Source organism: Rhincodon typus, chromosome 32, assembly GCF_021869965.1.
Source record: "Rhincodon typus isolate 14 chromosome 32, sRhiTyp1.1, whole genome shotgun sequence".
Classification (NCBI taxonomy): Eukaryota; Metazoa; Chordata; class Chondrichthyes; order Orectolobiformes; family Rhincodontidae; genus Rhincodon; species Rhincodon typus.
Genome location: NC_063363.1, coordinates 30,678,597 through 30,694,532, shown reverse-complemented (window position 1 = coordinate 30,694,532; position 15,936 = coordinate 30,678,597). Strand labels below are relative to the sequence as shown.

The window sequence follows — 15,936 nt, the reverse complement described above, 5'->3', positions numbered from 1 at the left end:
GGGGGGCGGGGCTCCGCACGCGGTTAGCCTGGCGGGGCTGTGGGCGGCGCGCGCAGCCAGAGTGCGGTTGGTAGGTGAGAGCAACGGGTTCCCTCAGTCCGAGAGAGATCGATGGGACCGGGCCCGGCCACACACTACTCGCCTTGGTGAAAAGGAGCAAGTGGGATCGATCACCAGCTGCCGATCCTTCCTGGTGATTTCCATGGAGCAGGCCGACTGTAGTCGGTGCCTCCGGGATGTGGAGTTACGCGGCGGACGGTGTGGCCAGCAGCTGTGGTGAGAGGTAAAGAGACGGTTCGGGGGCTGGGGTTCTGGCCTCGGAGCTGGGTCTAACGGCGGGGCCAGGAGAGGCCTCCTCTTGCCTGGCTTCACACCCAGTTTCTAGGCCACAAACTCGGGGAGGAGCTCAACTTTTAATCAAAGTAATGTATAGTTTATTTTCCACTTCTCTCATCGTTGTCCGGGGCTTTTCAACAAGTGCCCGCTTTTCTGGTTCCCCCTCTGGAACTTCTCTCCTGATTAGTTGGAGTCCGAGGTTTTTGTTTTGGCTTCATCTGCTCGGGAGTCTTTGCCGAGCTAACAACAAAAGCCAGCTTCCAAATCCAGAGGGAGCGGAGAGATGACTGGCAAGAATACAAGACTCCAGAGCTCAAACCACAGAGCAGGCTCCCTCACTCAGACTGGAGTGTTTTACAGTGTGTGAGAGAAAAACAAGGGGAGGGGAGAAGAGCCATAGAATCCGGGGAAAGAGAGAAAGGACCAGAAAAACAAGGAGACAAAGGGCCTGATAAGTAGAAAAAACAAGGGGCTGCAACAGGAGAGAGAGGTGGGAGACAGAAATGGATTTAGAAACTAGGATGAGATTTACAAACAGGCAGAGGGGAGAATTGAAACCAGGCAAATGGGATGTTAGGGAACAGGAGAGGTAGAGATGTAGAACTCAAAGGGGAGAGTGTGAAACCTAGAGGGGGGAAGCAGTGCAAAACAGATAGGCTGGAAAAATCACTGCTGAGACTGGCATGGAGCTGACAGGCACAGAGGGGGAAAAAAAACATGCGAGAAAGTGACATGCAGGGTTATGGAGTGGGGGTTGATTTGGGGAGGGGGATGAGTGTGAGAAAGTGAAAAGAAATGGACAAAGGCAGAGAGCTGAGAGAACAGTTCAGAGTCCCAGTCAGAATGTAAGGGTACTGTTGACAGAAGTTAGCTGGATGACATGCCAAACCTTGTCAGCAGCCTTTGGGAATGTAGTGTCAATCCAAGCATTTGAGGGATGGTTGGAAATTCATGGGGTTAGGTTACAGCCTGATAAAAGCTCTCCATCTTCAGTTGCTCTATTAAAAAGTTTTCTGGAGCTGTATTCCTGTTGCTGCAGCCTGGGTTGACCAGAAGCTGTGGTCAGTTTTCCTTTTACTGTTTTTGTGTTAAGGGAGAACTAAATAATTTTTCTTCAGTTGTGTTCTTGCAGCAATATTTTACTGGGGAGGAGAGGAGAGGAGAATGGTAGGGCAACTTCTCTTAAAACTGTTTAATCAGTGTCTGCATTAATCTCAGTAAATGTTTTTCAGTGTGCAAGGTTCAGAGTTGCAAGTGTAAGGAATTGTGTGGAGTGTCTGTTAGTTGAATATCACAATTAAAGTAAACCAATTGGATGCAGTGCACACCCTGATCGTGACTGCTAAATTTTTAGATTTGCAAATAGTTTTGAAGTCACGATTTTCTTTTACCGCCAAACTCCCAAAAACGCGAGCATCCGGACTCTTATGCTTCTGCTACCTGTGAGCCTGGGCATTCAAAACCCAGTGAGAAATGTGAATGTATTGTATTTTGATTTGTTGGGGACCTAAAGGTTTGCAAAGATTTTTCTATTTTTGACAATCTATTATAATCTTCCTGATCTTGGAACACATGAATAAATGAAGAGTGTGGTGGATTATCCACCTGCAGACATACCTTGCAAAGATGCAAGCTTTGTCAACTCTGCTGGAAGGTTTTCTTTTACTCTGTCAGCCTGTTGATGTTGGTTATGTTTTTGGCATGCTGTTTTGTACAAGTTATTTGTGTATTAGCTTAGGTTGATCTGCTGCACAGTCTTTAAAGTTTATATGGTGCACTGGAATTCCCAGCAGATAAAGGGTTGGATTTTTTTTCACTGGTGTTTGTAGAAAAGTCTTGAACATGCTTTAGCTGTGCATTAGATTTTGGTGAAAGTGGCTAAAGTGGACAACGGGATAAGTCAGATATCTAAAAAGATGCATGCCTGAAACCTGCAAATGAAATTTTTCTAGTTTTTGAACTGGCTTGTTTTCTTTTAGGACTTAAGGGCTCTGTTCCTTTTTTGTGAATCTGCATTTCTTTGGATTTGGTGTTTGGGATACCAGATGACATCTGCAAAATGCTTGTGCATTCACCTTTGGGTCTGTGAGGATGCTGCTGCTGCTCTGTATGATGCTAGCTGCAAAATACTCTAGCTAGATAGTGCCAAGCGCAAATCCATAGGTGCATCTATAAGCATTTTGTACTAATCTTGAATGTGCTATTAAACTTAGTTTTAATTTAGATTACTCCACCAGAAAAACTTGACTTGTTTAACTCCAATGTGGATGTCGATTATGATTGCCATCGTAAAGTTGATCTTTTTCACAGACGTGAGAGTTTGAAAAAATTATGTTTTCATATTTTCTAATAGCTTTCTTTCTATTTTAAGAAAATTGTTGCTATTTGTAGTTATAAACACATGGGTGGAGAAAATCAGAAGACTTTGTTATTTCTGCTTAAGACATCATTTTGTTTCTTAAAGTTTTATGAAAATCCTCCTAGGCTGATTCTTTTATTTCCTCACAGACCTGAATACTGCACACTTCTCCTTTGCCTCCTTTTCAAACATTTTTTTTCATTTTTCCCAGTTGTCAATGAGGTCACTTGTCAAATGTTGAAAAACAAAATTGTAATTTGAGATGCCCACAAAGCTCTGCAGTGATAGAAGAGGTGGAAATAGACACTATTTCTAAAAAGAGCAAATTTGACAAGTTCCATTCCTGACTGGTTATTTGAGTCAAGTATTTACTGTTTTGTATTTATTAGAATAATTGCTTGGTAGTACAGAACTATTGAGTTTGATATAAGTCATGAGTATCAGTATTGGTCTGGTTCAATTTGTTCCAACAATTGGCAAACTACCTCAGACGCCACGTCTCATTCACTGTTCATAGTGGGCAGTTTTTAGTGAACTGAAAAAATTTAGTTGAGTGATTGTTCTTCCAAATGTGTGCTGTGACTGGAAGGAGCTTTTTGGACTGTATGATAGTAGGCTGAAGTAGTAGTTTGAGTAATTTGAGATCACAACTTTAAATTGTAATAGCTTTTAGGTGTGTTATTTCCTGTAAGTGTATTGGTACCAGTGCATTAGCAACACAAAGGAGGCAAAATCAGTTGAAAAGATCGATATTGTCACATTAGCTTCCTGAGAAAATAACCTGTTAAGGAGATGGGATTGGTGCTTGAGAAGAACTGTTCTGCTTAAGAGTGCCCTGTGATGCTTCTGCTGTTAGAGCCCATTCAGTCACGGTATTCATCCTGTTTGACATTTATTGTAAAGAGAAGGGAGTACAGGAATAGAGAAGTCTTGCTGCAATTGTACATGGCTTTGGTGAGACCACATCTGGAATACTATGTACAGTTTTGATCTTCATATTTAAGTAAGAATATCTTTACGTTGGAGCGGATACAGTACATGTCTCCTAATTGATCCCTGATATGAGAGAGTTTTCTTATTATAATAGGCAAAGTAAATTCCAGAAAAATATGTGGTTTACACAAGTTGGATTTGATGTCCTCCTTCAGCCTAACAGACAAAAGATGTTGGATGCGTGCAGGTCTTTAGGTGCTGATAGCCTGTTCTATCAATCTCCACTTCTATGTGCCAGTCTATTCCTGTGGGTCTATCTTTTACAATGTGGTAATTAGGATGGTGTGTTTAGCAAATGTTCACAGCTGCAACAGTCAAGCTGCCATAGCTCTGGGACAGCACATCTGGCTGGTGAAAGAAAGCTAAAGAAAAGCTAATGTTTAGAAATTAAGACAGAATAATTTAAAAATATAATAGTGAAAGGCAGGTCAGTTTTATTGGAGATTATTCTTTGTTTCGTACGCTCTAGTACTGCTGCAATTCCTCAGCTGCCTCTCACTAACCAGGCTTCTTGCCTGGGATTTGTGCTTCTTTGCACTTTGGTGGTTGTGCATCATATCAACCTGCTACATTTCAACAACTTAATTCTGACAATGAACATTTGATGACGATTGCAGACACAAAGGAATCTGTAACAGTGGAACAGGGAATCTTGAGTCAGTTGATTGGAGACTTGAGATTGGGAGAGATTAAAAAGAAAACACTCAACAGTTTTGGCACTATCTGGACAGCACAACAAGAGCTAAATTTTCAAGTCGATTACCTTTCAAAGATGCTGCCTGATCTGAGTATTTCTGACATTTTGATTTAATTGTAGATTTCTAGCATCTGCAGAACTTTGCTTTCACATGGGGAAAGAATAGCGTGCTGACTAGTTGATGGCTGATGGTGGAGCAGGGACTGTTGCTGTATTGGGCTAAATTCAGTAGTACTTACTTTGGCATTTTTGCACACCATCAAGACCAAAGTAATGTTTCCAGGCTTTCTTCATGTGATGAACTGCACACCCTGTTTTGTACTGGATTGTTATTCATCTGGTAGCAGAGTGATTGATTATGTTACTGAAAAAGTAATCCAGGGAAAAAGAGTTTAAATTTGATAGTTTAAGAATTTGATTTTTAGTTTAAAATAACATCTGGAAGTAAGAATATAGGATCACTAAAAGTCACCATCAAGATATTAGATGGTAATAAAAAGCCAAATTGGTTCACTAATACTCTCCAGAGAAAAACGTGCACACCTGTTCTGGTCAGGTCTCTGTGACTCCAGGCCCACACCAGTTCTCAACAGTACCCTAAATTAGCATCAGAAGCTACACATTCAGTTGTATTTAATTTTTATAGAATGATCAACACTGGGCAAAAATGCCTGTCTTTCCAAAGGCTACCACACACTGAGAATGAATAACTATTATTTTTGGTAGCTGATATTGGCGAATCCAACTTTTAACTTGTGTCAGTTATGTGAGTATTGTATATTGGAAGTTGGTAACACTCATGTAGCACATATCTGGATGTAAAAATAGATAATGTTTCTATGTGTTAAAGTTACAAATCTTCCCTGGAAGATAGGCCTGATTTTTACAGTAAATTAGTTGGTCTCCTGTGCCAACTTAAGGAGTCACAAGGAACGTTCAGGAATCCACAGCTTTCCCAGAGGAAGTCAAAAATTTTAATCCTTTATGTAATGTTTCTTTTCATGAAAGGATTAGTTGACAAAGGTAATTTTTTAAAAACCCCATGAACAATTAGAGAAATTGCTTTAGTGAGGCTATCCGTCTGTCACTTTTCAATGGAAGCTTCTTAACACCAGCATTATGGTGAGAACAACATTAAAATTTCTTTTTGATTATTTTGGCCTTCACAAAATTCTGTCTTTTTTGTTGAAAACTTTGAATGTCTTTACTGCCTTCGGATACTACAAATTCTAGATCCTAACAACTCTGCACCAAGTATGGTCTTCCTCATTTTGTCATTGCCTCTTTTACCAGTATCCTTAAATTGGTGCCTCATTCTCAATCTTTCTACTAATGGCAACGGTCTTTGCCTTTCTTCTCTGATTTTGAACACCTCTACCAAATCTTCTCCAAACGTTCTCCTCCAAGGAAAGCAATGTCTGTTACTCCAGTCTGTTCGTGTCATGAATTCCTCATCCCACGAATCGTTCTCGTGAACTTTTTCTGCACCGTTTTTATTGCCTTTACATCGTCCAAAAGTGTGGGCATCTTGAATTGGACACAACACTCCAGTTGAGGTGGAATCAATGTTTTATGCAGGGTTGCCATAACTTTCCTCAATGTCCCTCCTGATTGTTTTGCTTTATTGACCACTTTCTCAACCTGTTCTGCCATCTTCAATGATTTGTGCGCATATACATACAGGTCCTTCTGTCCTGCTTCTCCTTTAGAAATGTTTTTATTTTGTAGTCCCCTCTTCCTCCTTTCTATCAACCTATATTAATTTTTTTTGCATTAACTTTCATCTGCAAGTGGGGAGATGGTCATGCTGGAAATTGAAATACATGCCTTCCCAAGTCACTGCCAATCTGATGTCATCAGTAAGTATTCTCAGGTCAAAACAAAGCTTTTTTTCACTGTGCAAGCTCCAGGCTCAGACACCCTTTCTGCACCAATATGATGTTTCAAATTGCCATAAAGCCATTTTGGTGTCATAGCTAATGCCAGACAGTAGTTCAGATTAGGTGCCCAGAGTGTCAAAATCACTTGCAGTGAACTAGATGAAACTTTCAGACTTCAGGCTGAGTTTGATTCATATTGATGAATGAAAGCCTGGTGTATTAACCCACTATTGCACCCAGGAAATGATGGCTGGCACAACAGCTGCAGAATAAAGTATAATTAGGATGAAAGTGCAACATTGAGGTTCTTTACAGAAGGTACATGTGAAGAAGTTTGGTACGTTTTTCACATTAAGTTCAGCCTTCTCTGTAACGATAGTCTAATTTCTGTACTTCCCTCCTTCTGAAGACCTGGTGATGTTCTATTGTAAATAATCTCCAGAACTCAGTAACATGATATTATTCTGTTGAAGATCTGTTGACACGGAGATTATTTGTGCTGCCTATTTGCATTGGCCACCACATTTGCACTAAACTTAAATTTTAAATATGGGAATTTAGAATACATCAAAAACAATCAAGAGGTAGGATGCGTTACAGATCCATTTAGAGTTAGAGGACCTGCCATTCTGGGTAGAGGAAAAATAAATTTTTGAGTAGGCTATCAAGCAGCAGTCAGCATTTGTGGACTGGGGTTAAGACCATAAGACGTAGGAGCAGAAATTAGGCCATTCGGCCCATCAAGTCTGCTCCGCCATTTAGTCATGGCTGATAAGTTCCTCAATCCCACTCTCCCTCTTTCTCCCCGTAATCCTTGATCCCCTTGATAACCAAGAACCTATCTATCTCAGTCTTAAGTGTACTGGATGACCTGGCCACCACGACCTTCTGTGGCAGTGAATTCCATAGATTCACCACTTTCTGGCTGAAGAAGTTTCTCCTTACCTCCGTTCTAAAGGTCTTCCCTTTACTCTAAGGCTGTGCCCTCGGGTCCTAGTCTCTCCTACCAATGGAAGCATCTTCCCAACATCCACTCTGTCCAGGCCATTCAGTATTCTGAAAGTTTTAATTAGATCCCCCTTTGTCCTTCTAAACTCCAATGAGTATAGTCCCAGAGTCCTCAAAAGTTCCTCATAAGCTTTCCATTCCTGGGACCATTCTCGAGAACCTCCTCTGAACCCGCTCCAGGGCCAGTACATCCTTCCTGAGATATGGGGCCTAAAACTGCACTCAATACTCCAAATATGGCCTGACCAGAGCCTTATAAAGCCTCAGGAGTACATCCCTGCTTTTATATTCAAGTCCTCTCAAAATAAGTGCCAACATTGCATTTGCCTTCCTGACTACTGACTCAACCTGGAAGTTCACCTTGAGAGAATCCTGGACTAGAACTCCCAAGTTTCTTTGCACTTCAGACTACTGAATTTTCTTCCCATTTAGGAAACATTCCATGCTTTTATTCTTCTTACGAAAGTGCATGACCTCACACGTTCCCACGTTGTACTCCATTTGCCACTTCTTTGCTCACTGTCCTAACCTGTTCAAATCCTTCTGCTACCTACTGTTACCTACTGTTCCTGGAATTCCATGGTGATCCTTCCCACCTGCTTTGCAATTGCACACATTTAGTTTCATTAGGTGCACCAGGATCTGTGAAGTCTGCTAAGCCCTGTTTCCTATTGAGTTGATAGGCTTCTGCATTTAGGACATCTATCTGTTAGGTGTGTCATCAAAGAATGCATGGAAACCTGTGAAGAGAGGACTGCAGACAATATCACAGATCGATTGATAGCTGTGACACAACTGTAGGGAGGAAAGAGTGAGACGTGACCTGTCTGTAATCAACATCAAAACAAATTGCTGGAAAAACTCAGCAGGTTTGGCAGCATCTGTGGAGAGAAAGCAGAATTAATGTTTTGGGTGGAGTCACCCTTCTTCAGAACTAATTGTAGCTGGGAAAAGGTTGGCATTTTGCCGAAGATGGCGTTAAGGGAGCAATCAACAAGTTTTCCATTATATTTATGGTCTGGAGAAGCGTCTATCTTGTTTCTGGGCATATTAAATTGCCTGGTTGCAGTAAGAGGAAAATCTGATGATGATCTGATCTGAAAGCCTACAAGATTTTTCTTCATCCATTCGGTTAATAGGTGGAGAATTATATTCATCTGTACTAGTTGATCAAGATTATCCAATGTAGTTTTGTGTAGTTGAAACAATGAGCAGAAGAGATCTTCACTGCCATTGCACTGAGCTGGATTTGAAACCAAGATCAACTTTCTAATCTAGTGGAATAATCCACTGACTGATCCTAGCACAGCACTGATTTAATAAGATGGAATTGCAATGGATTACTATTTGGGGGATCTGGGACTGTTTGGAGACTTGGATTAGTTCTGGCTGTGTTAAGTTCATTTGTTACAGTACTATTGATTGTTTTGAAGCTTGATTTGCTTCATTTGTTAATTGCAATACAGTGGCAATTGTTGAAGTGTCATCTTTTTAAGATTTCTCTGTTTACCTCGGCCATGTTTAGAAAGTCCAAAACAATGATTTCTCCCCATGATCAGAGCTAGAAGTCATTATTTGAGAATGTTCTGAATGAAGCAGCTAATATTTTGAAACATCTGTTCTTCGATTATTCTTGATTTAAGTTCTTTGCTGCATTGGGATCTTGGTTTGTTTCACAGAATGATTGGATCAAGAGGTGTTCCCTCACTCTAAGGTGCACCCATTGATAGCCCCTCTTGTTCTAACCTGAAAGAAATTTGTTGCTGACTGGTTAGGTTCAGTCATGTGAATCAACAGAATACAAGCATCTCCAGTTTGACACTAATTGGTACTAATTTGATTGCCTTTCACTGAGTCCTGTGGAGCAACAGTAGCCAATGGAAACATAACATGTCTTATGGGATACCCTCCAGTAATTATGATGAATCTATGTAATGAGCTAAAGCTTCTAATTCATGGCTTTTCAGTGACTAGGATTTCTAACCCTCCAGGATTGCACTTAAAGGCACGTTAAAAAGTTGAAACTATTTTTTCCCATTTTGCTTGAATAGTTGTTATCAGAGACAGTTGGTAAAGAAAGGCTATTTTGACTGAAGGAGTCATGAATCATGATGCAATCTTCAGGATTGTAGCTAACACTCTTTGGGGTACTTGTATGTCACGTGTTGCTATCACAAGGTAGGTCAAGCTCGATTTGTAACAATATTACCAATGGTTGTAAGGACAATGCAAAGAATGCATGTCACTAAGCTGTATGCTTGGTATATATTGTTGGTGTTCATATCCTCTTCTAGAAGTATACCACTTGCCTGTCATTAAGAAACCAGTGTCACCAGGCCAGTGATATTTGAGAGAAAGCTGCATGTTTTTCACAGTTCAAGTGGAGATAGTTGGTGTAATTCTTTTGTGTTTGGATTTCCAATGGGAGACCTTAACCACTGGTCATGTTTATTGCGCATGCGTCAATTACAGTTCTCTGAAATGTGTCCAACTGGTTATGGTTCACCACTGAGAGCTTCTGTTAGCCAGAATTTAAAAATTTCATGGATCAGGTGGTCAATTCTTTAGACACTTTGCAGCTAATATGCTTAGTTAATATATCCAGAAATGTGCAGGCTAGGCAGATTGGCATTGCTAAATTGCCCATGGTGTCCAGGGATGTGCAGGCCAGGTGGTTTAGCCATGGGAGATGCAGGGTTACAGGGATAGGGTAGGGTTGGGGGGTGCAGGGTGTGTGTCTGGGTGGAATGCTCTTCAAGGAGGTGGTGTGGACTCGATGGACTGAATGGCCTGCTTCCACTCTGTAGGGATTGTAGGATTATATGAGTAAAATGTGATTGTAGTAATTCCTGTCGTATAAACTCACATTTTATGGCACAGAAACTTGCGTTGTTCTGCCATCTGACTATATTGTTTTTCTCCAGTTGCTCACACTCTGTACCAAGGGTAACCCAGTCAGATATTCCCAGGTTATTTGCTTGGCTTCTGCCTGGTTGAGTCATGCAGTAGGGACATTGTGATTGGCTTGAGTGACCTTTTGGTTAGGGAGAGGATATTTGCTTGTGGGTCTTCTTCCTGATCACTATCCAAAGCCCTTCCTGGAAATGCACAGGTGTGGCCATCAGGCTAGAACAAAGTTGTTGATACTTGCTGTCTAAGTCAATGTGGAACTATCATTGGCAAAATGTCAACAGCTTTGGTAGAAGTGGGGAGAGCATTTGGAAGAAAAATGGAATTATCAGAACAAAACCCTTTTAAAACAAAAGTCAGACCATTAACATCACGAACAGCTGTGATTGAGCCTATGAACAAATAGTCTATTTGGTTTTTTTCAGGGAGCTCCTGAAAAGGGCATCAAGTACTCAACAAACAAAGTCTCCCTTGCAAAAAGAAAAGGAACAATTGTAAGAACATGCAATATATTTCAGAAATAATTGAATACTAGAATAAGTGCCAGTACTGTCGCTGAGCTTTCAGTAAAATACAGCATTAGGTTTTTAAAATTCTGGATTTTTATATCACCCTATCAGTAGGAAACCTTAACCTGCTAAGTAAGAATAACAAAATGATCACGCATCTGTAGTTTCTCAATCTGCCCGGACGAGGCTTTGCCCTAGCAGCACAAGCCGGGATAATCATTCCTATTATATCCATTTTACACTAGTCTTTTTTAAAAAAAAAAAAACCTGCATAACATCAGTGGACCTGTACTTCACTGAACGTCACTATAACAAACGTTCACCTTGCACAAATCAAAAAATCCTTCCCAAATGCTGAGGTGCCGACTCATTTGATTGGCATTAAATAATCAATGAGGTTTTGATATGAATGTCGTAAAAATTGTGCCTTGGCATCACTTGGTGCTTTCTTGACTTTTTTAATCCTTCTAAAATTCCAAATCTGATTGAAGACTGTTTTCTGAGTTGTATAACAAGGAGCTGAAGTGGTGACGATTAGGAGCCTGTCATTGCTGATGAGCAATTTCAGATGATGAATTGAAAATAACAAGATCTATATTGAAGTCTATCTATCTATAAGATCAACTGTCGTGAAATTATAGTGTAACTCTTTCTCTTCATCTGCTCTCCAAATGATGGGTTCCGATTTTGTTAAATCATCCTAGAGACACCAGATTCTGATGGAGGTTTTATGAAACCAAACTTGGGGTCTGAGTTCTGGGAGCCCATGGAGTACTTAGTGCGGTGATGCTAATTGTTGAAACGTGTGTTTGAGACTGAAGACAACTTCTTAAGAAATTTGTTGAACAATTGATATTAGGAAATGTCGGGCACTTGTGGCTACAAAAGCAGGTCAGAGGCTATGAATTCTGTGGGGAGTAACTTGCCTTCTTTCTTCCCAATGCCTGTCCACAATCTACAAGATGTAAGTCAGGAGAGTGATAGAATGCACTTCACTGGCCTGGATGAGAGCAGCTCCAACCACATTCAAAGCTTTACACCATCCAATGCAAAGCAGCCCAGTTGATTGGTACCCCATCCGCCACCTTCAACTTTCACTCACTTTACTACTGACATATAGTGGCAGCACTGTGTATTATCTACAAGATTCACTGCAGTAACTCATCAAGGCTCCTTTGCTAGTATATTCCAAAACCACTAGGGCACACAAAACAGCTTTGAGTTCCCCTTCGAGCACATGTCATCCTGGTTTTGAATTATATTGCCATTCCTTCACAGTTGTTGGATCAAAATCCTAGAACTTCCTTCCAAACAGCACTCTGGGTGTCCCTGTTCACCAAGGACCATAGCAAGTCCAGAAGGCTGTTCATCACCATTTTCTCTCCAGCATAGTTTGGGGCAGCAGTGAATGCTGGCTTAGCCAGCGATGCCCATATTCTGTGAACAAAATTTTTAAAAAGTAATGTAAGACATTATTGTAAATATTAACATTTATTTAATGTTTAACTATTAACATTTTAACTTGGACTGCTCTACTCGTGGATAACATCAAAATGTCAGGAAATAGAACATGCAAGAAGCAGATGAGCGAAGACACTGTGAGGCTTCAGAGGGTTAAAGCAGTCAGTCACTTAACCAAAGTCTGTGGGCAGACAGCTGAGCCCGGAGGTGAGAAATTGTTTATTTTGAATTCGAAAGGTTTATAACAGGAAGTGCTGCTTTGTCAGCTGGCTGTGTGGGAAACTTCATCTCATTCAGTAGTTTTATTGGTTTGTGTCTGGTGTCTCTGATCCACTATCAGTATTTAACCCTTAAGATTCCACATCAATGTCTCAGTAATCCAAAATGATCACTCAGCTACTTCCAATCTCTATCCCTGGAAAGTATACTTCTTTCATTCTGGTGCTTCACAGATTTGTTGGGGAGGATGCGTATTGTAGCATTTCATGACTTTGCTAAAACATGTCAAGAGTTTTTCACAATGAATTATCTATCCTTTGAAGTGCAGTGGTTGTTGTGAACCTGAAGCATTTCTGTATATACAGACTATTTTCTATTTCAGCAGCCCCATCTTGGCTCTGTTCACTGGTTTCCTTTTTCATCTTTGCTTTTTTCCTGTGTGGTTGCATCAACATTGCATTAACAGAAAACTTAGAGGTAGTGCAAAAGATGAGGAAAAGATAAGGGAAGGAAGGAAAGACCTGAATTGGCATGGGAATGAAAATGGAGGAAAGGAGGCAGAAAAAAAGCAATTACAATAGACAATTACAGCAGTAAATTATAATGGATAAAGCACTCCTGAACAGAGAAACTTTCAGGAAAATGAGAAACAAGTGGATGACTAAAATTTGGAAATATGAGAAGAAGAAAAACAAAATAAGAGAATGTGAAATGAGAATTAGAAGGGGGAAAAGTCATGGTTTACATGGAAATTGCCACAGTCCCAGAGGGCCATAGAGCTGCTCGTTCATTACAGAGACATGACTGGTGGTAGTTTAACCTAACAGTCACCCCTCCTCAGATGAGGGCTGCAGCTAAGAAGGTGGGACCTTAATGGAAATCTGAGCTGGTACAGGAATTGAACCCGTGCTGTTGGCGTCACTGTGTATTGTAAGCCAGCTATCCAGCCAACTGAAACAACCAATTCCCATTTACAAATGAAAGAGGAGCAGAAGTAGGCCACTTAACCACTTCACTGCTGTATTAATCAATAAACTATTGGATGACCTGTTTAGGGGCTTGATGGCCTTCCATCACTCTCGATTCTCTAGTTGATCAAATATCTATCCAACCCAGCCTTGATAGGATCAGTGACCTAGCCTCTGCTGTTTGCTGGGAAATAGAACTCCAAAGATTAACAACCCTCAGAAAAGAAATTCTTTATCAACTCTGTCTTAAATGGGAGACACCTTATTCTGAAACTGCCCTTTAGTTCTGGATTTCACGGAGGGGAAATGTTCTCTCCGTATCCATCCTGTCTAGCACCCCTGAGAAGTTTGTTTTCATAAGTTTACCTGTCAGTCTGCTAATCTCTAAATGAATAGAAGTCCAAATTGCTCAACCTTTCCCTTTAAGGCAACCTCTTTATGTTAGAATCAGCCTAGTGAACCTTCCCTGAATTGCTTTCAATACAATTATATCTCCTGTTAAGTGCAGAGACCAAATCTATGCACAACTGTTCAGATGTGATCTCACCTATGTCTTAAAAATTGTAAGAAGACTTGCCTATTTTTAGACTTCCACCCTTGTAACAAAGGTAAACGTGCCATTTGCCCATAATTATTTGCTTAGCTGCATGATAGCTATTTAAATGGCCAGTGATACCCAAAAACCTCTCTACCACTATATTTAGCAGTCTCTCTCCTGTTTTTGTTTTTCTTCCCCAACCAAATTGGCCAACCTCACGTTTTCCTACACGATACTAAATTTGCCAAATTTTTGTCCACTCACCTTTGCAGACTTAAAATTAGATTTCGGTGCAGTCTTACTCTAAGTTTGAGGATCACTGAATTCAATAATTTTATTCAATTATCCAAAATGATGGATTTGAGTAGTTATCTGGGTGACTTGTACATCTGGACATGTGTGCAGTGCCCCTATTTGCCATTTTATTGTTGCTTCGTCCATACTGGACACCCAAGGAAAATACCACATCTTCTAATAGCTGCTATTTGGAATGTTCCAGCAAAACCTATACTAAGCCAGTTGCACAGCCTTCTGACTTTGAAACCTAAATATGTTGGCCCCTCTCAAGCCTGTTTTCAAGGTAGTAGGGTTTCTTTATTGTTATTGCTGTGGTGAAGGTTTTCTCAGCAAGACAAGAGGGCTCATGGAGATGACCATCTTTCATGAATGGCACCCAGCATATACAAAATGACAGGAAATTGGCATTCACCAAAAAATTCTGTCACTAGCAATTACATTGGTGATGCTACATGCATATAATAACCTTTAGTCTGCAATAAACTTTAGTCTTGCATTTCAATGCAGTGTGTAATTGTTTATTTTAACTAAGTTGACACCTCAGTTAAGATAGCCGATAAAAGAATGCTATAAGAACATCCGTTTGTATTGGCGGCAGTAGTTTCTGGACTTCAGGTTTTCTCTGTTTATAGTTTTGTGTCCGTGTTATGCAGCTTTTCTCTGTTTCTGTATTTCAGCATTAGTGACCAAGATGTCTGAATTACAAGGATTGTTTGTGTTTCGTTTACTTGCTGATAAAAAGGATCGGGCGGCACATTTTGCTTCCCTATCACTGTCAGGGCATGGGGTTGATTTTCCCAGGTGTCTGTCAGTGCAGCTGAGTAACTGGCTAGTTGGAACTGTGTGAAAGAAACAATTCATGAAGGTAAAATTAGCAGTCATGCACTCCTAGTATGGAATTTTGCCAGGTGGGAACAGAGGACAGAAAAAAGATCCAATGCTGAAGTGTCAATTTTGCCATGCACCTCTGAAGTTTAATTATTTTGAATGGTGCAAAAATGAGAGGATATTAAATGATTTTGTGAGATTTGTTGAATAATACAGGAACTTCAGTTGGTTAAGGATTTCCTGAAGAATTGGCTTCTTTTGGTTCAATGTAAAGTGTTCTGTTTTTAGGACAAAGTCTGGAGGTGAGCCAAGTTGCTTGAAGGAGTTGGCTTCTTCCATTTCTGTGGTTCCAAATTATTTGGATAGTATCTTGGGGTTTGATGTCAGTGTCAATGAATTTGAGTTGTTTTTTTTTTCGAACAGTGAAGTTTTAACTGAGGAAACTAGCATATCTTCATTACCTCTTCGTGAGCTTTAATTATGTATGCATTCAATTTTGAGTTTAGCTATTGTCTCTCTTCCAAAGATTGAATGCTAATGGTAGAAGAAATCTTTTTGTATGAAATAAATATATGTCCTGTAGGAATCATTGTCTAATAAACATTAATTCCAGTACCAGTGCAATGGAGTCATGCTCCATTTGTTTCTTGCTAACAGATATGATGGCCTTTTCCCATCCTTGACCAAAATGTGCAAACTGGCAGGGCTGTTGGAGCACATAGTCATCATTGGCATTGCCACTCTTCTGAGAGCAAACGTTAAAGTTTGATTTATGCATGCTCGCTTCTCCGTCACATACCTCCACACAGCCAGTGATGGACCATTGTTGGTGTGGGACAGTCTTCCTGGAGTGTTATGCTGAACTAGGAGAAGAAAATAGATTTTAGTCAATGTTTAAGGTGAGGCACAGTAATTTGCCCAGAGGGCTCCTCA

The 15,936-nt window shown here is 40.4% G+C and overlaps 1 protein-coding gene across 3 annotated transcripts in view; it reads left to right on the top strand.

Moving 5' to 3' along the window:
* cdon (cell adhesion associated, oncogene regulated) overlaps positions 1-15,936 on the top strand; it is a 157,001-nt gene that overhangs the window by 52,479 nt on the left and 88,586 nt on the right. For 2 of the 3 annotated variants that reach the window (XM_048615527.1, XM_048615525.1), the window contains exon 1: positions 66-283. The exons of the other annotated variant lie outside the window; for it this stretch is intronic. The gene's annotated coding sequence lies outside the window, so the exon portion shown is untranslated. Of the gene's footprint in view, positions 1-65; positions 284-15,936 lie in introns of those variants that run through there. 3 annotated transcript variants of the gene reach the window in all.